Here is a 25,613-nt window from a genome sequence, read left to right as displayed (position 1 = left end):
ATTTAGCATTGCCACTCGTTCTGTTAGGCCGATGAAGCTTTCGATGTTGTTTTTAAGAGACTTCTTAATAATGAAGCCCACTCCAAATTTACCTGGTGTACTACCAATGTAGCAGAATATTAAGTTGTCATATTCCTCTATTTTATTACCAAGTCGTCTGATCTCTGAGATACCGATTACGTCAGAATTGATTTTTTTTGTTGCTTCATTTAACTCCAAACAGCGTTCATGTGAAGATAGGGTCCTGACGTTGTAAGCTGCGATTTTTAATTTGGTTGTGTTTTTGTATTGTCTGATCACCGTCTGTGTGGCTTTTTTAGGAGGGTTTTGGTCGTACTCTCCCGCGGTGACCGGCCGTATTGGGAGATTTGAGGTTGGGAGAGATTGCTATTCAGTGTTGTGTTGTGATGTATTCGTTTGGCGTTGAGTTGTTTCTGCTTGAGTGAGGATTAGTTTGGGCTTTTGTATAAAATAGTTCTTCATGCTTCCTTTGTTTTTCTTAGGTTGTTGCTTTTTAGTTTGTTGAACATCTTGGCTGCCGGGGTGAAGTGTCTCCGGGGATTCAGAGAGATTTCTTTTGTTTGACTGTTTATACAACGGTTGTTTGTTGTTCAATATAATAATTTTGTCGTACTTTATAAAGGCAGTATTGCCTGCATCTTTTTCTTTTTGAACTTGGACTTGAAGTTCTCTACGCTTATTTAAAATTTCGATTGGGTAGTCTTCTTTTAGGTAATATGAAGTATTTTGGAGGTAATGTTTATTTTTTTGGATTTTTAATTTGAATCCCAATGTGTTGAATGTTATTACTATAGGTCTAACTTTTTTGCCTTTTTTCCCCAGTCTTCTAACAGCTTCTATATTGTGAGTTTCGCATGAAATTTTGATGTATGTATTTATTATGTTTATGACCATTTCTTCGAGTCCATCGTATGACTTTTCGCTCTCTTCTACGCCAAACAAGATTAGATTTTTGCGTCTAAACTGTCTTTCTAGGTTGTTTATTTTTTTTGTTTGTTCTTCTAGGTTTTTCTCCAAAAGCTCGTTTTTTAGTTCTAAGTGATTAAACTTCTCGTTGAGGCTGTTGATTATTGTACATTTAATATCTTCTTTCATATCTAGCATGTCTTGTTTTTGTTGCTTTATATCTTGCTGCATGATAACTAACATATTTTTTATTTCCTCCATCGCCTGTTATGATGCACTTAGTGCCCTCTATGAAAGATGTATATATATATTTTATATTCTATTTGTGATATTCTTATATTAAAATTAAGTGTTCAATATTTATTGAAAAATAAATTTTTGAAAGTTATTTTTCTCTAGAGTGATTCGAACTCGAACCCAATGAGAACGTCACCGGCACCGCAAGCGAATTGACTAAGTGTCTTTACTGCATATGCTTGAAAATATCGTACAAGTTACACGCGTCACAGACACTAAATGAGTCAGTGTTATACCAAGTCTTGACACTTGTGCCCTTATTTTTTGCAAAAATTAGTTCACTTCACATCACTACACTATTTCACTTTAATGTTGTTCATTGTGCACAATTCCTGCATTTTAGGTATTCTTTTCAACATAAGTTATCTACAAAAGTCACTCGTTTGAAGCGTTGTGATTTTGGCGAATTATTTATGCTTTTACAATGTTTCTCGGCGGAATAACATTTACACTTTTTTATCTCGAAATATTACACCACTTTTTCTACTTTTGAAACGATATTATTTCTTGTTTGATTTTAAAAATACAAAGAATTGGGGACACGATACGAGTTGTTTCACGTCTACCCTCAACCATTCGAAAACATTATAACTTGTAAAATACACAGAAGTAAATATAATTCCGAATCCCATCTCGTATAATAAATACAATAAAAAAACCTTTCGTATGATGGTTCCATCAAAGCCGCCGACGAATCGATTCCGACTCGATTTGCCTGCCATAATTATCTTGAGTTGATTTTTATTTTTATTCGATTATTGTCTGGCTACTGTGTGCTTTAAAATGACTGTCGTTAAGGAACTAAAAGTATTTTTATATTTCTTTTGAAGTAATTATTTAAAAAAGCTATCGCGGATATGCTTAACCTTCAAGATGAGTACACACCATACACGATAATGTACATACCACTTTCACACCATCACACAACATTACTTAGTTCTATGTAATATTAAGAATTGTTTATAGATTTTTCTTTTTGTGAATGTTTGAACGTTTTGTTTATACATATATTATTAGCTGATCCGCCAAATGATTTTTTGCCATGTAGGTAGTTACATTATTTCTAGGAAACATTTTTTTTGTATAATAAAAATAACTATCTACAATAATAAAAAGTGGGGTTGGATTGTAGAGGGGTGAAAATTATGGGTTATATGTATTTTTGTGTATTGTATCATAAAAAAATAAAAACAAAAATAAAATTTTATATAAAATAAAAAAAATACTTTTTTGGGGTGGACACTTAAGGGTTTTAAAGACAAATAGTAGCCGATTCACAGACTTACAGAATATGCATAAAAATGTCATAAGAATCGGTCGAGCCGTTCCGTAAGAGTATGGGAACGAACATTGAGACACGAGAGTTGTATATTTCCGTCACGAATTTATTGTATAGAACGCTTTACAATATTAAATTCTAATAATTAAGTTACAATATGGTTTTATTTTAATGTTTTAAACAAATCAATATATCAGTTTAAAAAATCATGACTCACATTTCCGGTGTCGGTAAGGCCGATAAATATTTGGAAACACCACTTGTCAATACCAGGTGTCTCGCAGGTAAAGGATCATTGCGTGTCATTGATATCAAAATAGTCTAAGAGCTAAATACTATAATGAATACATTAATTCAAATACAATGTGTTTGTAATTAAAATTATATCATGGCTGATTGAAGTCTAGTCCAATGGCAGTAGGTATATCGAATCAAATTTTGTCGGGACTATATGCCAAGATAAGCTTGAATCCATGGGTTTCCTAGTGATACACATTGCTCATAAAAGAATTAAAATAAACTTATAATAATGACAATAAATAATTATAAAAGAATTGTGCTGAACTGCAACTTATCTTCTTCAGTCGCACTCTTCATCCCTGAAGGTTATGTTTCGGCGCCGCACAACTTGATCCACTCCTGTCTTCCCATGCTAATAATTAAAATAATTAATACTAACTTATATAGTGATAGTGGAAATCGTTTCTGACTGATCATTCTTGTTTATAAGCAAGTACATATATATATATATATTGCATGTGTATATATATATATATATATATACATATATGTACTTGCTTATAAACAAATACTTAAATACTTGTTTTATTAAACATCATACATAATATATATGTATGTATAAATTTAAAGATGAGTTGAAAATTGAGAAAGTCAATTTAAAAAAAGCATTTAAATATATAGCAAACAAAACAGGTATACATCTCTTTGACGATAAGCCTTTCAATATACTTTTTAGTACCAAAGAGTAACAAAAGAAACGTATTGTTGACATTTTGTATAAGTTTCTATTTAAACGAATTTTAATACAAAATCACATAATACGTTTTTTAAGAGATTTCGTCGATGACAACCTCTTTCGTTTTTTACAGTAATCTGTATTTAGTAGAAAGCAGGCTCAGTGGTTTGAATGTGTGATTTTAACCTAGAGTTCAGGCATCATCATCATCCTATATTTTTGGTTAACTAACCCTCGCTCATAGAATGAAGAGACTGGCGAGCCCTGGAAGCCCAAGAAATGCTAGCAGAGTGGGAAAAGGAGCTGGCGGGAGCGACTGCCGGTAAATATACTATAGAAGCCCTCAGACCCCTGCTCCAACACTGGGTAAGGAGGCGCTGGGGCCAGCTCAGCTATCGTCTTGTGCAGATCCTGTCCGGACACGGATGTTTCGGTAGTTATCTGCACAGAGTAGTAGGGTGTGAAGAGGCACCAACCTGCCACCACTGTGTCGGAGACAGCCCGGATGACGCCCTGCATACGCTGAGGGACTGCCCAGCATGGGACGTGGAAAGGGGACCGTTGCTGGATGCACTCCAGGGCGAGGACGCAACACTTCCAAATGTATTGAAGGTTTTAGTGAGCACGAGAAATGACGGCCCGTGGAAAATATTTTATAATTTCTGCGAGGCGGTCATGAAAATAAAAGAAGAGGCGGAAAGGACCAGGGAGCTTTGTCCCGATGCCCATCCGCGACGGTGAAGAAAACCGCAGGCCCGTCGCGTAAACGCGCGACGCGCTCACCAAATTCTCGCCGCCTAAAAAGTGCCTAAGCGGGGAGCAGGGGTCCATGAGTCTAAAAGAAGGGATGATGACCCATCCCTGCAAGTACTGGACCCGATCTCCCCTAGCTATTTATAAATGCGTATGGCCCGGTCTGTAAAGGTGCTTGCTGTGTCAAGCATCCTCACAAACCAACAATGGGCGGGAAGAGGCGGACGCAACCGCCGCATCGCGTGTTGGGAAGCGGATAAGGCTCTGCTGTTACCGCATCCCGCATAAGGCGATTGTTGGTGGCACCTTGGGGTTTTAGTGGGTATGCACAATGGCGAGTCCCACATAATCCTTCTACACCAAGCAGTCGCGCCGCGGAAGGGTATGCGCAATGCATTTCCCCAAGTAAAAAAAAAAAATAGAATGAAGAGATAAGAATATAATAGATAGGAAATAGGAAATAGGTACTTGCAGTATTCCTTGTTCAAACGCTGTAGGATAACATCATTCCATCATTATCATCATCATCATCATACATGAATGAACATATTCATATATTTTAACAGGAGCAGTTAGCAGCCTCGAAAATTAATTTTTTAGATTTTAAAATGGCGACTTCTTAACGATATTTTTCTTTCGTACCAGCTAACAATGGTACATTCATGGTACACATTTGAACTGAAACCTTACTTAGAGTTTGTATGTTTATTAGGCTAACATGGCTTCGAATAAATAGTACTTTTAACTGGTATCATCGCTTTATCCTAATACCATAGGTTTTGACAATTAACAAAAGTATTTCATATACCAAGCATTTTCGTTTCTATCTCTATAGCTATAAGGCTTACAATACCTTGGTTGAGGTAAATCAGACCCATATTGTCGCATCCATAGCATTTCTTTATCAATCACGTAGACAAAAACGTTCGCATCGAACGCGGAGTCACTTACATTAATGACGGTTACCCGTACAGCCTGGCATAGAGTAAAATACAGATATGCAACAATATTTACTTTGGTAGCATGATCAGTATGAGATGCAATATTTTCTAAGTATAAACGCATTTTCAAATATAATTAAAGTGTACTTTAACACTTATAAACCAGCCAGTTTTCTAGGGAGTAGAACGGACGAGAAGAACTGGCAATTCTCTTTGCTACTTTTAAGTCACCAATTTTGTGCAGAAGGGCCTGCCCTTTTAAAATGGGTGGCTCTTTTCTTAAAGGGCTCTAAGTCAAATTGGTTGGGAAATACTTCAGTATGCAGCTGGTTCTACATAGTGGTGGTGCGCGGCAAAAACTTATTTAAAAAACACTCAGTTGTGGAAAGACGGACGTCGAGGTGTAGCGTGTTCATCCGCTGTAGGAAAACATCATCATCATCATTTAGACCATTTATTCTCAATTGGTTTCATTCATTTATTTGTACCTTAAATGGAATCGCCGCCCATGTATATATATATTTTGATAGATGTTTTGCGGCTGTTGAGAAAGAAATAAACTCTTGGTTTAAAATATATCTACCACTATGATCACAAGCAACAACAATTCTTTAAAAATTCTCACCCATATTCAACGCCACATCTGCGTCGCCGATAATCACAATGCAATCGCCATTTTGCCATTAAGCCCGCCCTCGAATCATTTGCCGATTGTTTTCTAACGAAGACAGGCTTTCTTTCATTGTACATCGACTGTTTATTGATATTAAAGCGATGCTCTTCTAACAACCCCACCCCCACCGATTTCATATTTTAATTCTTTTTTTGAATTATTTTAAAAGCTACTCCAATCATAAATGCCTTTTACACAGATTTGTAGCTGGTAAACCACTGTGATAATAACACCGAAGAAAGAAAGTTCCACAGGCTTCTGGACAGTTCGGCGTATGGGACATCCAGGTGCGAATTATAGCAGAAAACAAACGTGGCTGTGAAATAAATATCATTGAACCAGATAATGACTCACGCTGAACACAGAATTTACCTGGAGGATGCGGATAGCTAAGCAACTTCCAGTAAGAAATAAAATTTAAATAGTTTTATATATATACTAGCGGATCCGACAGACGTTGTCCTGTCTACACCTCTTTAATTTCAAAATTTCAATTTTTAATAAGCCATTTTGATGAAAATTATTATACAAATGTTACGACAATATCTAACGATCCAGCACATGGTCACACACAATATAACACAATGATAACAAAACTTTTTTTAAATTTCGGGACAGACTAAAATTAAAATTCGAATATTATTTAAAATTTGACACTGCGATGGTAGCGCCGTCTGTCGGATCCAATGTAAAACATTCCAAAATCAATCAATCAACAACTAATAAATTGAAAATTAATTAAAAAAACATTGTCCAGCGGACAAAATTGTGAATCTAAACCATTCCCAGATCCCCTTGAACACACACAAAAAATTTCGTCTAAATCGGTCCAGTCGTTTAGGAGGAGTTCAGTCACATACCTACACACGCACACAAGAAATATATATATTAAGATAATATAGTCCCAGCTAATTAAAGTACTTTCTTGCATTTAATAAAGTCACTTCTGTATTAGGGAAAGGATAAACTGATAAATAAAAAACAATTGTAGATAAAGCTGGCCAAATACATCACTGCTTAGTATTACGTTAAATACTTAAAATAAGAACTAAAACTAAACTTAATATAAGAAACCTGGGTTTGATTTCCAATGAAAATTCATTCTATTTGGACGTCAAAATCTTCCCACATGTATAATAGTAAGTTAAATCATCCATGTATAACGAAAATATGAACAGTCTTAAATTAATTTGAAAGTTTCAAATCCTAAACATATCGTACTAATCCATGATAAAACTCAGTAATCAGACCGACAAAAATATGAAGTGCCTTTTATATTTACTAAGCTTGTCATAATGACAACATAATGTTCAATTAAATGTTAATCGAGTACTGAAAGTGAAATAAAAAATCCTTTATAGTCTAGTTCACATTATAATGTAAAAATTTAAAATTATATCGCTTTCATTATAAAATATTACCAGCTATGGATCAATGGAGCCGCCAATAATAAAAAAATACAACAAATCGCACGTTCTTAGCAATCTTATAGAACTCATTTGTTCGTTTCTATACGATTGAAACGGTTATTAGTCAATATCAAACCTAAACATCTTTATATATTTCTGCTAAGCAACTTTGAGCCCTATTTCTAGGAATGAATCACAAGGTCTAGTGATCGATTTGTCTCGAAAGGTCGAAGTGACAAAAAACACGCGAAGCCTTCAATCAAAATAATGTCTTTATTTAACACTGACAATAAAATATCACATATGCCTTTGTGTGCTGGTTCGTAATAAGTAGGTGATTTGATGGTAGGGTAAAGGGTTTTCTATGTGACCAGTACAAAATGTAAGAACATTTTATATTTCTTTTATTTTGCAGAAGGCAAACGGGTTCATGTGATGTTAAATGAAGCCGTCAATAGACACATTTCCAGAAGGCTTATAGATGCATTGCCGTTAAAATTAAGACTAGAAATAATTAAACCATGTAATATTCAGATAAATATGTAGTTGTATCCAAACATTAGTCATGAAATCAAATTTTCATTGTTGTGTATTATAGTATAGCGGGCATACGATACGGTAATTTGCAAGAAAGACATACACAAACAGACAGAAACTAATAGTATATAAGAGTCTGTTATGTGTATTTGGTTTAATTAGTGTCACAGAACCCAATCAGTAAGAATTATGCCATATTGTAGATATAGTATTATATATCATGTAGTAAACTTTAATAAACAGATACTCACAAAATCGTGCTCAGTAAACTGGACGGATAGAGGTATGTTTACCTCAAAGAATTCGACACACAGATGGACTGTAAGCCAGATTGGTTTCAATAAAGCATCGAGAGATTTGTCACTGACGAGACAATAGGCGAGTTCGATTCCAGAGACGCTGGATTAGAAGGATTCATATTGTTTCATATTCAAATGGACGTATTGTTTGTATTGAATATATTAAATTTACCGAGATAAACGTGGGTGGGGCTTTTGTTAATGATTGTATTTTCTGTAAAATACAGATTCAGTACTCCAAGGTCTGTCTGGTGTCCAAGGTTAGGTTAGCTAGACTAAGGTTGCAACACAAGTGCAATACATATTAATTTTAAAAAATCTTGAGATTAAGAGACCCTGAGATTTCTATAATTATTTTCGATGGGCTTTTCATATTAAGCATGAACAGCCAGTGCCTGATATGCACACACAGATATACACAGTGGAAAATACCATTTGTGTAATTCTAACGGTAGACCTGACAGTTTAAAGGTGCAAGCTCAAGGCATAGCCGAGTACTCTTTTGGCCATTAGAGACAAAGAATAATATACAAACGTGATTGCAGTCGCTATCGCTTTCGGAAGTTACTATCGCTTTATATAGCATACGTGCAGGTGGATCACCTGATCTTAGTAATACCGTAGACTCACATTGCCGCTAGAGCTAGTGGGTTTTCGCACTTTCAAGAATTGGTGCGGATATCTCTATATATCTATATATATGTATGTAACTTAATAATACAAACTCCTGTGAAAACTCTACTTGATAAATGCCAGTCCTTTAATCTGTATCCTATATTCTAGTCAGTCAGTCAGAAATTTTACAAATAATTAAATCAAACATATTTGTCTCCATTCCAGATGTTTAGAATGTAAAAAAACACTTTCCAGGCTAGACTCGACTATAAGTCAAGTTTGACATTGAAATTGTTTTAAACAAATATAAAAGATTCCACTTCAACAACTGAACTTAAACTTGACTAATCAGAAGACTAAGTATCGGCAAGACTTGATCGATCGTAGTGCTTAACCCGATCAGATGGTGTATTGATGAGATCGGGATACCTAAGATAAAGTGCATACAGGGTGTTGGTTAAAAGAAGAAAGTTTACATATATATTTTTGTTGAAGAACTCAACAAATATATCATAGTTTTCATAAAAATAACTAAATAACGATTTATTATTTTATTATTTATTTTGTTTTGCTGTTTCACCATGAAATTACATTTTGCATTTTGCTGTCTTAGCAAAATGTAAAATCGACTTTTAATTGCAAAACAATTTTTTTTTCTTATGTTAGCAGATTTGTTTGTAGATATTGTTAGTTATAAGATTTAGGAATTTTAGTTTAATTTTTTAATGTTTGTATGTAGGTTAGTTGGTGTGGGTAATATAATGGAATTCTATCGCATTAGTTGTAACTGTAAAGATAGGAAAATTTAATGGAAAATAAATAAATAAATAAATAAATATTAATGTCTTTTATAAAACTGTACGTATAGTAGGTACATCGCTTTACCCGTCAATCGCTTCCGCAGCGTACGCGATTAAGTAATCTTTATTGCTATTTCTTAAATGTAATAGTAGTATAATAGTAGTGTAATAGTAGTATAGTAGTAATATAGTAGTAACTACATGACGTCGTCTACATATAGGCCCCGATGGAGGTAAATGTATTAGAACTCTTCAAATATACGTATATTAAATATTTTTTCTAGTAAATTTATTGAACACTCTGTGTTTGTAATCTCCGATAGAAACCGCGATAGTGTCCCCGTGATAGATAATCTTTGGAATCGAACAGCGTTCAATGCTTCCACCCATTTGTTTCACTCAGATGTGTTTTATTTATAAACGACAAGCTTTTGCTCGCGACGTTGTCTGCTTTTGAAGACAATTTTTAAGAATAATCTTTCAATAGATTCAAATCATTCAGATCAAATAGACTTTCATACACTCTGTTAATTTTCGCGATAAAGCGCTTCTCTCTATGTTCTTTATCAAGTTCAACCTTATAACAAATTTCAATCAAATCGATTCCGTGATTCAAATTGAAATTATTCATATAAGATTAAAATTATAGTATACTATATAGGCTATATAAAAGACTCTTGATGTCTATTTAATTATTTTTGATGCTAGATTTATATTTGTATCCCTAAAATTGTATAGCAAAGCGAAATTTAATAGGTTCATGTAAATGTAAACTTAGGTTAAGGTTCCTTTACTTTTAATGAACGACTATGAGAACAAATTCCTAGCAAAAGGGTGTGAATAGATATGAATGTTAATACAAAAGTTATATGTTATATCTCAAAGTAAAAAAATTGTAAACATTACCGTCTTTTTAAAATCGGTAAATTCCCCGATCATCCGAATATCTATGTCCAACAATCGATCAATTCGAGTCATAATTAGACGTTTTGATAAATGTATCGAATAAAATATCGAAACTCGCCGGACGTTCAAAAAATGAGCTACTGTAAGCCCAAACTATTAATCAAAATTTGTTCCACTACACGAGAAAATAAACCTTAACCTAACCAACTAAAACTTAAACTTGCTTGAATTAAAATGCTGTATGTTTTTTGTGTTATTAATTCGATGGGTCAGTATCAATGAAATTCTTTAGGATTAGATGTGAATTTCCTGCTAATAGAAATACACAAAACACGTCTTCTGTAGATAACAACTTATAAACGAAATTATTCAATTGATTCCATATGTACATTACCAGTGAACCGTTAGGTGTATTTTAATTAAACTATTGGTCACCGCAATAGGAATTGCTGTCATAATCGTATGAGTGGAGGAATGTCGGCCTATTTATAGTGGCTTCAGCGTGCGACTCTCTTCCCTAAGGTTATATGAACTTTCTATGAGCGCATTTAATATTCGGTCAATGGGAAAACGAGCCCACGGTACGCCCAAAAAGGGCAGTCATCGCAGTCCATAGACACCCGTTTTAGTGGGTGTGTTACAGGCCTTTTAGAGAGTAAGTATACTCTTAAACAAAAAAATTGGAGGTTGTGAAAAAATGGTTTAAAAATTTAAACAATTCCAAACTTTTGATTTGAATTCGCATCATCTATTTGCGATCAAGTGTCGGACACAAAAATAAACCCGGCTCCATTAATGCGACACGTCACACGGTGCGCCCGCGCAATTAAACCGACGCGACGCATCGTTCATCAATTGATTTACAATCTTACGCGATTATTTATTATTCACATGTACCTACTGTGTTGAACGAAAGTCTTACAAATAAATTTGACACCATTTTGTATTATGTACTGGTATTTATTTGCAGGACAGATATATACAGTATAAACAATATTTATAAACTACATAGTAATAATAAAAAAATTAAAATAAATTGTTACATAGAATATTAACACAAATTTTTAAAGTTTGGTCCCTGTGGACCGCCAGAAAAGAAAATGCTGCAGCATTTTTCTTAATAGTAATAGTATTTGAAAGCACCAGGTCTGGAGACACCGGTACTATCTACGCACTTGTCAATTGTATTATTTTCTTTAAACTAAGGCGTATATATATATATAAGGCTTGAAGATTTTGGAGTCTAAACTAAGGCGTTAATAGGTTAGCCTTGAAGATTTTGGAGTATAAGACTATTCAAGTATTTATTTCATTCGAACACACGATCTCAGGGATAAAGTTGACACACTGAACCACTAGTATGTGTGAGTGGAATCCAAGTGCCCAGACGCTAATTAAATTAAATTTAAGTTGGCGCCTGGTACATGGTACCCGAGACTTCAGAGCAGCATTTCCATGCTGCCAGCGTTAAAAGTACTGCCACAAGGAGCAAACTTTTTTTAATCTTTTTTTTTAAATTATTATTTCTATGTTATTTAAGAAAATTGTTAATACTGTGTTGGAAATAAATACTTATTAACTGGACATACACACATATCGTATAATGTATTTTTGTTGATAAATTAAATCAATTGATCAATATTTATTCCAACCGAACAAGGGCAATGAATCTCAGCCACTCGCCACCAATTAGTCACTTGTGTCAAAACAACTCGCTCGCTGCTGGAAATAATCGAATCATGCATCGATTACGTGTCGATATAATCGAGTTTGCACATGTTTTGTTTATTAAAAATCGGTTTCGGTAAGAGATAATTGAAAGGTATTGAATAGTATTTATGGATACTTGTCGCACCGCCCACACTTGATCAATAAATAAAATTAACTTACAATATTTTGATTGAATGTGGCTGTAAGATGAAGCTTGGAAAGACTAAATCGTTAATACCACATTGATTTTGTAAAGCTAACATAACAAAAAATAATTATACAAACGATGTAGTCAAAGGAATACATATATACAAAAGTAATAAATATTTGCGAAAGGAAATAAATTAATAAACAATATTAAATACATTAAGTAATAATCAGCTGTGTTGTGTGTTGGTGTGAAAGTGAGGGTATGTATTTGGAGATGTGTGGGGTTTGCTCATGATGCAGATTTAGTGCTGTGGCTATATTCCGTGGTACATTAAACCAGTCGACACTTAGATAGAGATCATTAGAAATAAGATAAGATGATAGAAAGTTAATTGAAAAATAATGCATTGTTTAATAAACGCGAAGTTTCAAACAATTGTATTTTATATGTTTTATTGGCAAGTGGAACTGCCATATCTGAGTTTTTAGGTTCGAACCCCACTTGTGCACAAATGGACTCTTATATCTATGTGCGGATTAAACAACTCGTACATATTGTATAGAGAAAAACATTGCTATGAAACCGGCCTGAATTACATCCAAAACATCGACGACGTGTGTCAGAGGATAATAAGGAGAACACCAATTGCTGGCTTTCAGCTGCAGACGGTCCTCCACTCTGTCGATCCAGGTACCCTGGCGATTCCTCTACTTATTAATTAAATTATAATTATATTTGTTTCAATATTGACTTATTCCTGAATTTAAAATTCGTTTTTGTTTTTTTTTTCAGAACTCCAGCGTCATTTTAAGCTCACAGTCGATAAATTATGCGCAAAGTCAGGTACCAAGTGAATGGATCGTAAGGATCGGCAGCCGTTGAAGCCTTCGCTCTAATTATGATTTATTGCATTTGGATAACGATTTAGAAAATACCACATTGATTTCGTTCAAAGGTTTTTTTTCTAAAATGAGAAAATATTTTTTATGTAGTGCTGATTTTGAAATTCTTTGACTAAAGAGCAGATATTTCTTTTTTCATAGAAAACGGATGTATGGCCAAATTTAAACTGTAAAAAAATGTCTATTGATTGCCCATAGACACTCTCATTGCCTGAAAGCTCGCAAAAGGACTGGTTCGTTTCGGAAATACTTCTGTGTCAGCGTTCCATTTATTCACTTTTCCTTGAATGAAAAATCTGTTAAAATTAATTTGTACCTCTTCACTTGCAGGCTAACGAACTCTTATTTATAAATTTATTGTATATATTGTTAACACAGTGTTAGTGTACATATAAAACATACAAACAGTTCATTATATAAAAATATAAGCAGAGTTTACGATTGTCCGTATGTTCACAAATCTGTCCGGCATTATCTTGTATCGCTAGTCATATCTTGCGAAATATACGCCGCATGAACAATAAAACTATGTTAAAATCTCCTTTGCTTGAGCTGTTTACTTGATTTTAAATTAGTTTTTGTGTTTTTATTTGAAACCCTATGTCATTTGATAATCTAGAAGTTCGCTTATTAATAATATATATAATAATAAGGCGAATTGAGTTTCCTGATCTTTTTCAATTACTTAAATAAGTAGATTTTAAAAGATGCTTTTTTAAAAGGTTTTTTTTTATAGAACAGGGGGCAAACGGGCAAAGCTCACCTACTGTTAAGTGATACCGCCGCCCATGGACACTCAATGCCAGAGGCCTCACGAGTGTGTTGCCGGCCTTTTAAGAATTGGTACGCTCTTTTCTTGAAGGACCCTAAGTCGAATTGGTTTGGAAATACTTCAGTGGGCAGCTGGTTATGTGGAACTCACTGTGATTACCCACTAAAACCCTACAGCATCACCAGCAATCCTCCAGTCAGGTCACGAATCACGGCTCCCTATTGCCATGAATGATGTAAAGGTCATACTTACACCCAGTAGAACCACCCTTAGACATGAGCACAAATTTCTGAACCTATTCCGTGGTCATACTTTTCTAATAGGAAGATGTATTCCGAGGCAGATGCCACGTGTCAATTATGGATACATCTTGAACCTACAGCTTCAGTGATAAATATCAAAGGAACATAAACATTTCGCAACAAAATTTAATATGATTTTGAATTTATCCCTTAATAAATAATATAATGCAATAATTGTCATAAACCTACTATATTTAGATATCCCAAGTGCGAGCGAGATAGATAGATGATTAGCATTCAAGAAGCAATCGCAATCCGATACCGCAGCGGTTCGTGCTTTATGATTTTAGACTTTTCTGTACATGTCAAAGTCGCCGCAGTAAACGTGTCTTAAGAATTAACAATGTTTAGAGAATCTCTATTATATTTAATAAATATTGTCATGAGTAACATGCTGTTGTATGTTTGTAGCCCTGTGGCAGGATGTTCTCTGCCGATAGACACTGTTTAGGGTTACCAGTATTCGTTGTAAAATTACCCATCAATTAAGAAATTACTTTAATATATATTACCAAAAGTTGCCATTAAGTCTGTGGCAGGATCTACATTTTTAACAGGGAATAAATTGGTAGGAGTCTCATATGTTAAGTAACACTACACATGGACACTCAAATTTATCAGGGATATATACATCTATTTCTATATTATGCTGTAAATCTTTTGAATAAATAAAACAAATAATTTTAAAATAATAAATTTGTAACCATTACTTTCTCGCTCAGATTTCTGTATCTGTTTCATGACTGATTTGTGAATCTAATAGGCAAGTAGGTGATCAGCCTCCTGTAACTACGGGGATCGAACCAATGAAGCAGGAGATTCGCAGCCAAAGCCACTAGGCCATCGCTGCTCTTTTAATAATTAAAATTAATTTATAAAGATATTCTTTAACAGGTCTAAATCTTCCTAGGGCTATATTTTCTCGCTCCCACAGTGTTAGGTTGTTCATTGTTTTTACATTATTTATGTGTGTGTACCCGCTCCTTACAAATTAAGACGCAAGGGATGCACACTTTACGAGCCCTCTCTGACTTATGATTATTGTCCTCTCGGATATCGAACCGGCTACAATTTCAATGTCTGCATCAATTGATTCATACCTTGAATATTGATATTCTATTAACTGGTTTTGTAATCTTGAAAGTATTTTGTTTTATATTTATTAGTCTTTGCTCATATCGCCGCCTATTTTGTCGTCGATTATACTATTTTAAATTGCATATTATCATTAGCTAATATACTCGTTAATATGTTAATATTATTATGTATTTCTGTTAAAATTTCTAATTACAAATGAAGTTTTGGAAGATGTTTCTTCCGTTCTCGGTGTCTCTCTTCTCGTTATTTCTTTTAGATTAGCTTCTATTTTTATATTCCGATCCATGTTGAACATTTGGTAGCTTAGTATTATGTCTCAAGATACTTTAGTCTTCACGAAGAAGAAGTTATTTGACTACATTAACTGTTTTATCGGGTTTAGTTATTTCAAAATTTATCAAAATTTCTTCAACCGAAATTTTACAAGAATTCCACAAATCGAAAGGCGCTAAAATGTCCGCTTCCATATGAGTAGGAACATGACAATACTCCCAACTTTTACCCTCCCCCCTCACCCCGTACACAGCCAGGGTTCTAACGCACCATTTCAGTCAGTATTACTCGATTACAAGATTAAATGAATATTTTTATTCTGAGAAAAGGTATATAATAGATTTATGTATAATTATCAAAGGTATAATAACATCACGAATTTAAACCCTTAACTCAAAAGACACAATAAAATGTCCGGTTCCCCGAATTCGTAAACACTCAATTATGGCCGCGGCATTTCCAAAAAACGTTGGATTTGTATCTTGTTCGTGCGAGATTGTATCGCCATACTTTTGTTTATATTGGTTTTACTAGATTCATGGTCGGGTTTGTTCAAGTTCAACTTAAATTAAAAAAAGAATGCGTGCGCAAAGTAGACATGTCAGAAGTGAAACTTTTTTGTAAATTAATTATTACCAAGGACATGTACCAGTATATGATCACTCCATGTATTTGTTTATCTATATTCACAATGTACACGTGCTAATGAAAACATGAATATATAAAAAAATCTGCATTTTCCATCACTAATTCTAATATGTATCTACTAAAGAAATTCATCAACCAATATTTATTTATTTATTTATTCACACTTCGTTGCTAGAAAGAAACACAAATAACACAATATTGTTTTTTATCGATCTCTCTTTCTCACCCTCTCTCAATCGGTCTTATGGCTTTTTTCCTTTTTTCGACAAAAACTTCGTGACGTTTAGTAAAAATTACACTTATGCGCCAAAAGTTTCATAAAAAAAATACTTTTCAACGCGTTATACAACGACATATGTTGGTAAGATGTTTAAAGGATTGTTCTATATTTTTACTCATCAACAATATTTAAATCCAACACAAAAATACACAGTTTTTACATCATTCTGAACCAAGATAAAACCAAAAATAATAAAACCAAAAATTGATTAATAGAAAATAATTCCTTGAGCGAGGAAAGCTGGTTTTGATTGCTTTTGCGACATACTTCGGTTTTGTAAATAATGTATTTTGTAAAATAATGGCGGTGGAAATTTGAAAGCTTTTTGAAACAAACGAGAAATTATCACAAAACGAAACCTCTGAAGTTCATGGTTTGCTGAAGCGGATTCTTTAAGGGAGAACAACCCTTTGGGGAGATTTTTTAACAATACATGTCTACTTAGATTTTTAAGGCATTTTTGTCTAAGAGCTAACGTAATTAATTAATTTTACCACATAATATGCGATAGGAGTTGCTACTAAAATACTTGACAACTGCATTCGGAGCTTGCGAATCATTTTTGATCCTATTGATGGGAATAAAAACAGTTTGTTAAAACCATGATTTAAGTATTCACAAGGCCACGGAAACCTTGTTAATACTAAAGGTAGTATTAAAAACGAGGCATGGCGCTATAATCAACATATAAGTAAAAAACTTATTGGTATGTCATACGAGATTTCTAAATACCGCGTCAATTCTGAATCTAGGAATTCGTGTGCGAAACCCACACACGCAAAGTTTACATGTTTATAAGGTTTACACAAGTTTTTGTGTTTATAAAACGGTTAGATCGATTCTATACTTAATTGTAAAGATGCACTAACAAAAGTAATTTTGTTAATATCCATGAACTCATTACAAATCAAATCCTTTTTACTATGGTTTACGGCATGTGTTTAATCAGCATTCCTGACACGTTGATTCTGAGTCTATGATTTATGAGTTGTGTATTTACTAATTCTTCTTCTCATAGTGCCTCGCCACAACTGCAGGTTGGTGGTCAGCTTGTTATACTTCTTCTTATTCGTCGGCAAGCGCATTAGCTGTTCGATGCTGGCCATTCCTGTTCAATCTCTGATATTGTGGAGCCACGACTTCCTCTTTCTGTGGTCCTTTCCCTCGAACTTACCCATCATAATGACTTAAAGAAGTCGGTACCGTTCGTGTTCACTCACGTCTCAATTAACTTATCTTCTTCTTACTAATAAGTAAGTGTTTTTGAACTCATTGAAATAAAATGTCATTGAAAAAAAAATATTATTAAATTATTTAACTCTTAGACTAATTAGACGGTCGTGTGTTAATTGTTTGTCCTTCATTATTTTCATCTTCAATTGCCCCTTTGTTTCTTTCATTCTCTTCATATTCGCATTATTCTGAAGATTTCTTCCAAACAACGATTGCGTTCATTTTTCAGTCTTTTCAATGGCCGACCGAATTGTTTCCTGCGTCATCATTAACTTGCTGAATCTTTAGGGTCCCGTTTTATTGATCATATTGATGCAATACTGCATCAGCAATTTTAAGAAAGGAATGTTACGACTCGACTGATAGACACAGGTATTGTACCTTATAAAGGACTTAATAAGGACCTAATTAAATATTCTTACCTACCTTACCGTCTTTGGGGGGTGGTGTGCAACCCAAGTGTTCTCTAAGTACTTCGTATATGTGCGACGGCAAAGACTAAGGTTGTTAGCCAAGGCCAGAACCAATCTGTTGCACCGATTCACGTAAACAAAATAGTGGCGATATTCTATATATTATGCATTTAATATATAGAATAAAACATTTAGAGTTTGTTATTTCAGTTGAGAAATAATCACCAATCCAAAATAAACTCTAAATTTCGGTTAAACAGTGATAAGTTTACTTAACTCTCCTGTTTAGAACAGTTATTTTCTGTTAACAGAACCCATCTTCCATATCCAACTCACCATTGCCGCTTTTATTTTTCGGTACACGAACTGTTATTCTTTTGAGTGGAAATTTGGTGGCGGATGTCGAGTCAATGGACGCTCTCAATACTATTTTTTGTCCAAAATAATAAGCAATTAGCTGTTTTAATTTCTTCCTTCCTATTATTTTATATATAACAATGCAGACATTTTCGATTTTACACGAAATTTGACAATTTTGTTACGTATTTTAATTATGTGTTCATGTTCTTTATCGTATAACTACTTGGCAGATTTCAAAAATTATTTCAGAATTAATATAACTATTAAGCCGTGTCAAACCAAGATAGGTCGCTAATAAGGTTCTGTGTTCTTAGATAAAATTTTTGCTCGGTGTATTTTGTAATTATTTTTATATATTATCATGATTTTTATTTATCTTTTTTTTATTTGGATCACAAAATTAGTACAAACAGATGTTAAAATTAACATACATGCGAAAATATAAAAGCGGCCAGCTCCACATTTTTAAATAAAGTATTCATAGTCAAACTCAAAATATATTTATTCATATAGGTGAACAATTACACTTATGAACGTAAAACAGTTAAATTAATTGTTATATACAATTAAAATTCAATCATTATTATTTTTTTATATTTTCACGCCTTCTCATAAAGGTTTAAAAACCACTGATGACTGACCAGTCCTTACATACATCTCTCGCTTCCTTCACCATGCATGCTCGTCGGTTATGGTATCTTGTCCTTTCTTGAGTACGTTCTGTATTTGGAACAACAAAATTTTGAACCTATGACCTCAGGGTCGAGAGTCGCACGTTGAAACCACAAATAAACATAATGAGTATGTTTTAGTCGGAGGAAACCGTATCTTATAGATTGGCGGAGGGGCTTATATTTTTCGTGAACCGTTTGAGGGACGCGTTAAGTACATCCCACGAGACACGAATTTGGCATTTGTTGAAAATGCGAAAAAACAAAATGGAAAATGGCTAATCTAAATTAGTATGGTTTGCAAAAAACTATAAAATAAATATTGTATATTTTTTTGTATTAGTTAGTATTGTATATAAGTTAATCAAAGCAATACAATTTTGTTTAAGAGTATATGAGTCTTTCCTTCAACTTAGATTTCCTCCACTTTAGAATGCACAGGTTAGATTTTGTATATTATAAAAACTTAATATTGCACCAGTATTACTTTAGAAATTTACTTTATCATAAACAATTATTTGTTAATTTAATATAATGTAATAGAAAAAAAAATTAACACTAGCCTCTATGGTATACTTAAATTAGATATTATTGTACAAAAACCAAATAGCTCAATGATTTTTTTTGCTAACGCTATTTTAATCATAACCAATAGGTATTCCTAAGTAATTAGTATTAGCAGGAGGCCTCCATTAAGATTATATTTTTTTAATGGAATGTCGTCTTAAAACTCTTTAAGAATTATAGAAATTTCTCTCAGACTCTGTACAGGAAAATATATACATAGAACACATTAACAAAAAAAACGAGTGGCACATTGCATAGCATTTGCTTTCTTTGATACTAATTCAATCTACTACTTTACCACTCGACCAGACTCAGACTAACAGGCCTATATAGTCTGTTTCACTCTAACGCGTACCGGCTGCAACGGCTGCCTTTACGCTACGTCACCGATCTCGGCATAGAGATGTGAATACACAGTATGCGTTCTGTCCCACTCTAACACACCTGCGCTACGACACCGATCACACCAGACCAATGTGAGACGCAGTATGTGTTGTTTTCCGCTCTAACGCGTATTGGCTGCAACTATATTACGTCATCGTGTGTTAGGTTTTTATTTCCCTTCCCTTTTTTTATATATTACGAGGCAATTGCCAAGAGGAGGCTCGCAAGTGCGTAGCCAGCCTTTTAAAAATTTGTACTCTCATTACCTAGGTTGGTTTAGTATACTGTATGGTAGATTTTTGTTTTTCTTTTCTGTAAATGAACGCGCAAACACCTGATGTTGTGTGATACCGCCTGTGCCCATGGACACTCTCACTACTCACGAATGCGTTGCCGGCCAAATATCTTTAGTACTTTAATGAACTTTCAATCAAACAAAGTTTTTCACTAATACAAAACATTTCCTTGATTTTCCTTTATTGATGGGAGTGATTGATGGAACAATGCATCAAAGGCAGGTTCGAGAGCCATCGAGTGTAGAGCCCTACGGCACAATCTGTTGGAAAATGACAAGTGAAAAACAAACTGATGTCACGCCCCGATCAGGTACTGGTTACATATACATTATTTGATAAGGCACCATGACAAACTAATTCAATAATAAATATATTATAATAAATGAAGTATAAAATCTATTAATAATTAATTTTTTAACGTGATAATAAATTTTAATTATGTGATGAATCATAAGAATTGACTAATGTGAACTGATTTGTTACTTTTAAATTTTATCTTTTTAGGCAAATTTGGATGCACAATACGAGTGGTGTATATGGCAGAATATTCGAACTTTTCATTGTACCACCATAATATTTTTATATGTTATTTTTGCAAATGTTATTATTATAACTCATAGTAATTGCATCAAGACTTATCAGAAATAGTGTATCACGCTACCTAATCAGCCCTTATAAGTGTCATTTTAACAACTCTTCGTGTCTTAAGATTTTTACAGGCACAGCGTTGGTGTGCGTATTGCATTGCTAGGGCCAAGTTTTATGTATGTATTTCATATAGCATAATGGATAATGAATGTACATAGTTTCGCGTTACTTTATAGAGTGTCCTTATGATAGTCACTGTCTTTACGTAATCAACCCCGAGCCAATCAGGAAATCCAAATCATTCGTTGTAAAATTCTCGGAGACAGTAACAACCCTTGCCTGCTGAAGGGTCCTCGGTGACCCCTGACGTCCCGAGACACTTCGAGTACTGTTTTGATTGTTTGCAAATTGAAGTTTGTTTTAAAATTTATCCGATCCTCAAGTTCTTTAGTATCGAAATTATTGGGCACGTTTCGTTTTGCCAAATATCAAGTGGCTTCTGTCTGAAAGCTTCATCAGAGCTTTCAGTGGCATATCGTAAATTTTCTTAACCATATATATCAAGATATATAAGAGTAGATATATGTCGTCACGAGTTCTAAAGAACGGTCGAAGTTGCTGGTCAAAATTAATTATTCATTTAAGTAACACAATATACACGTATGAACATCGACAAAGAAATACATATTACATTCTAAATGCTTTTAAATTTACATTAACTGTTAGTTTTCAAGTCAAGGGCGTAGAAGGAAGAGAAGAAAACCTTATTTAATCGCCACGTTTTTTTTTTACAAAATGTTTGTAAGGAGCTGCACCAATACACATAATATACACCATATATATATACCCATTCTATTACTACTACTAGCCATCACGACCGCTCTGTGGCAAGTGAGGCATGGAAAGCCTACTAGATACCATTGGTGCTATGTCTTACACGATTCATGAAGGATAGAGTTTTCCTCACTATATTTTCCTTCAGTGTTCGAGCGAACGTTAAATACGTCATAGAAACTAAGTACATTCAACAATCTCATGGATGAGAGTCGCAATCTGAAGCCACGAGGCCAATACTGCTGTACCCTTAGATATACGTCATTCAAGATCACATACATCCCTTCCCTAGTATTCATCATAAGGACACATTTATCGATAAACGACGCCGATAAATGATAATATCGATATTTTTTATCGAAACATGAGGCGTCTAATTGCGCATACGTCGGTACTACACAAGCAGAACGACCATTCAGAATAATTCCAGGCCCTTCAAATTGGTATTTGCCCGCCAAAATCAATTAAGCCCTTGTAATCAGCTGCTGGTTTTGTAACATCATATCATTAGTAAAATCGACCTTAATGTAATGGAATAAATGTTAATGTCACATAATTCGCCGCAAAACCAAGTTTGTAATTGATATAAGCTGCCAAACGTTCGGATCACACAGAATGACTACTAAACCAAGCCATTATAGTTTTTTCTTAGTTTTCGATATGGAAAAAATTGCAAATGTTTTACGATAAACATGAGCGGCCACATCAAAGGCCTGGTGCGTGTCATCCGTCCCGCTCACGCGTGAACTATGTGACAGGGAGGGGCGTATGTGGTGAATAAAAAACGGCCTTTGAACCGTGTGATGTCGAGCCGCGGTATGTACAGGCGTTTATCGCGTTATAAAATAGTCTTGATACCAGCTATAGCTATACTATTCTTTAGCCGAAAACTATGTAAGACATACATATATTCTAAAGTTATTAGGTTTTTAAGATCCTCGCTAATTAACCAGTAATCGTGGACTGAGAGGTTTTATTTCATTCATAATTATTTATCATATTAATTAATAAAGCGTCATTAATATATGATACACACAATTTTATACAGAAATAGTTTTTTCTTCCCTTAAAAAGTAAAGGACTCGTCCAACCGGCTCCATCTATTCCTATCTTGAGCTGCCAATGTTCGACACCATCTTCTTTAGGTTCAGTCCAAGAGGGTGACCTCTCAATATTTTCAAGACGCGGAGTAAGTAGGAAAATATATGCCCATCTCCTACCTACTATGTAGTGTGTAGTGGAGGTTTTTGAGTGTAACATGCTGTTGAGGTCCTGGTAGAATTTGAGAGCGACCCCGGAGCCCCTGTAACGCGACTCTGTAGAAACTACTCGAGGTGGTTTTAGTAGGTATGGCTCACCCAGTGTCTGAACATGCCATGAATATATACAGGTTTAACCAGATGTTGACTGCTCAATGTAGATTCTTGTCATATCTTTACAGGTCTCAGGTTTAAAGAAATATCTGCTTGTCCTTGTAGCAATACAGCTGATAGCTCATAGAAGCACCATTTATGCGTATCGTTCGTGTCCTAAATATTATTGCACGTGATATATTTAGTTGCACTCTGGCTTTTAAAAATTGGAGTTTTTACAGTTTTTCTTAAAGAAAATAGAATATGCAGGCAATAAAAGGGAGGTTAAAGAGAGGTAGGAAATTTAAATGGTGGGCTGATGTGATCATGGAAATAGCTGCACTTGGATGAGATTGGTATACAATAAGGAAAAATGGAGCACAATGCTGGCACACAGAAACAGTTATCGAATATGTTATGTTGTAATTTTTTTTTGTATTGTATTAGTATTAGATTATTGTATAATAGGAAATAAACAAATATAGCTTTATATCTTGTATAGTTAACGCAACGTAATGTGCACTGGCCTTTAAGTGTATTTCGAAATGTAATAACTACTACTAAATACTTGAAATATCTAACTAATAGATGCTGTAGAACTAATTTCAAATTGCATTTCTATAACGCAAATTTTCCCAAAGGTTTTTAGGACCTTAAAACTACATAGAAAGGAAATTTAGTCTTGGATTGTCCTGTAATTACGTTCGGAATTGCAGCTGAAAGCCAGTAATTGGCGGAAGGTATAGGACAGACAGGCGCGCTGGAAGGGCGCTGGCCAAGAAACTTTTTGGGTCGCAGAGCCAACGTAGGAAGTATAATACTTTTGTTATCAGATCTTTATCTCCTTCATGGGTAATGGAACACCTGGGCCGCATTAATATGTTAACAAAGCCCCGAAAGCATTGAGTAAGTGTCGATACTGGACTACTCAAAGACATTCTAATTAATTTGCGATATTTGTTTTAAAATAAGTGTTGTTTGATGATTTGCTATTTTAAAAGAGTACTGAGAGGTTTTTACTCCGTCTTTTTTATCGGCCTACTCTGTCTTCTTTGCCGATGAGTAGGGATGCCCATTCAAATTTAATTAAGGAATAAGTATATTTTATATCATAAAATAAATATTTTTATTATAATACAGATGGTACGCGTTTAAGTTTCCCAAATATCCATATGTATATATTGTTATATACATATGTTATAGGACGTTAATCATCAAGTAAGTTTAACTAAACTTAATAGAGTTTATTAAATTATTATTACTGTTATAGAAATTGCCTGCTCATTTTGTTGTCAATTCACGTATAATTTAAATTATCCAATAGTTTTTATCGAAACGAAAAAAATATTGGTTTTCCCTGAATTCAAGTTCAACGATCTTGGATTAGAATTATTATAGTAATTACGTGATTTTTGTATATTTGAAGGTAGCTCCACTTTCAATCTTCTTTAGTATAGGTGCCTCGTTTGCCTGAATATTTATAATTTGCATAAAAACGTATTGAATATAGACAAATTTTAGATAGGCTAAAAAGAACATAGTAATAGGCACATAGATGACATGAAGACACAGACATTGATGGCGCTTCTAGTGCTAAATTAATATGCTTATTTAGGCCTAAACTTATAAGACCCGTGATACAAATAGACTATTGTATTTCTCTTTTTCTAGTAATTATAGTATTTTTAAATTTGGTGGTTGTTTAGTTGGTTGGACAATGTTTTCTTTAAAAAAATGATAAAAATGAATTTCTGATGAAATAAAGTTGGCCGCTTTCAGCTGCTGCAGGTCATCCACTCATCTAGACCTACTAAACAGACTTAGTTGAGCAGGCTTCCTTCAACAATTGGTGGGAGGTAGCACAGGAAAGTTTCTCATTCCGGAAGCCAAAACATTTTTTACATTCTACGCCCATAATTTGAAAACTGGCAGTATATGTAAAATTAGAAGTATTTCATACGCATCTGTTTTTGTTGTTCATAAGTTTACATTGTGTTACCTAAATAAAAATAAATAATTTTGAATTTAAGGAACAAGTAAAGCAACTTTCAAACGGTCAGTCGTAATTCGGTTGCCACCTACTGTCTATCTGATTGAAATCAATCCTCATCGATTTGATTGTCAATTCTTTGTATTCAATTTCAACTCTATCGCCTTGCATTAAGTATAGTAGATTTATAGATTAATCCGTAACTGGTTGATAAGGTCGTAATTCGAAGATCAACTTGACAATTTTCTATTAAAACCTCCGATGAATCGTATGTTCTTTGGTTCCCATCGATTCGTGTTTCTTCGGCTGTGAGATGGATCAGTTTTTGTGGTAAAAAATTAAAGATTTCGGATTAAACGCGATTGTGGGTGTAAAGG

The 25,613-nt window shown here is 34.1% G+C and overlaps 1 long non-coding RNA gene across 1 annotated transcript; it reads right to left on the bottom strand.

Moving 5' to 3' along the window:
- Nucleotides 1-319: 319 nt before the first annotated feature.
- Nucleotides 320-1,792, bottom strand: LOC110997788. Its single transcript, XR_002600343.2, has 2 exons — nucleotides 1,419-1,792; nucleotides 320-1,215 (listed from the first exon to the last, which is right to left on the bottom strand). It is a non-coding gene; the product is annotated as an uncharacterized LOC110997788 (long non-coding RNA).
- Nucleotides 1,793-25,613: the final 23,821 nt, after the last annotated feature.

Source organism: Pieris rapae, chromosome 14 (assembly GCF_905147795.1).
Source record: "Pieris rapae chromosome 14, ilPieRapa1.1, whole genome shotgun sequence".
Taxonomy (NCBI): Eukaryota; Metazoa; Arthropoda; class Insecta; order Lepidoptera; family Pieridae; genus Pieris; species Pieris rapae.
Note: the sequence above shows the minus strand (reverse complement) of the source record. Positions and strands in the feature narration are given on the sequence as shown.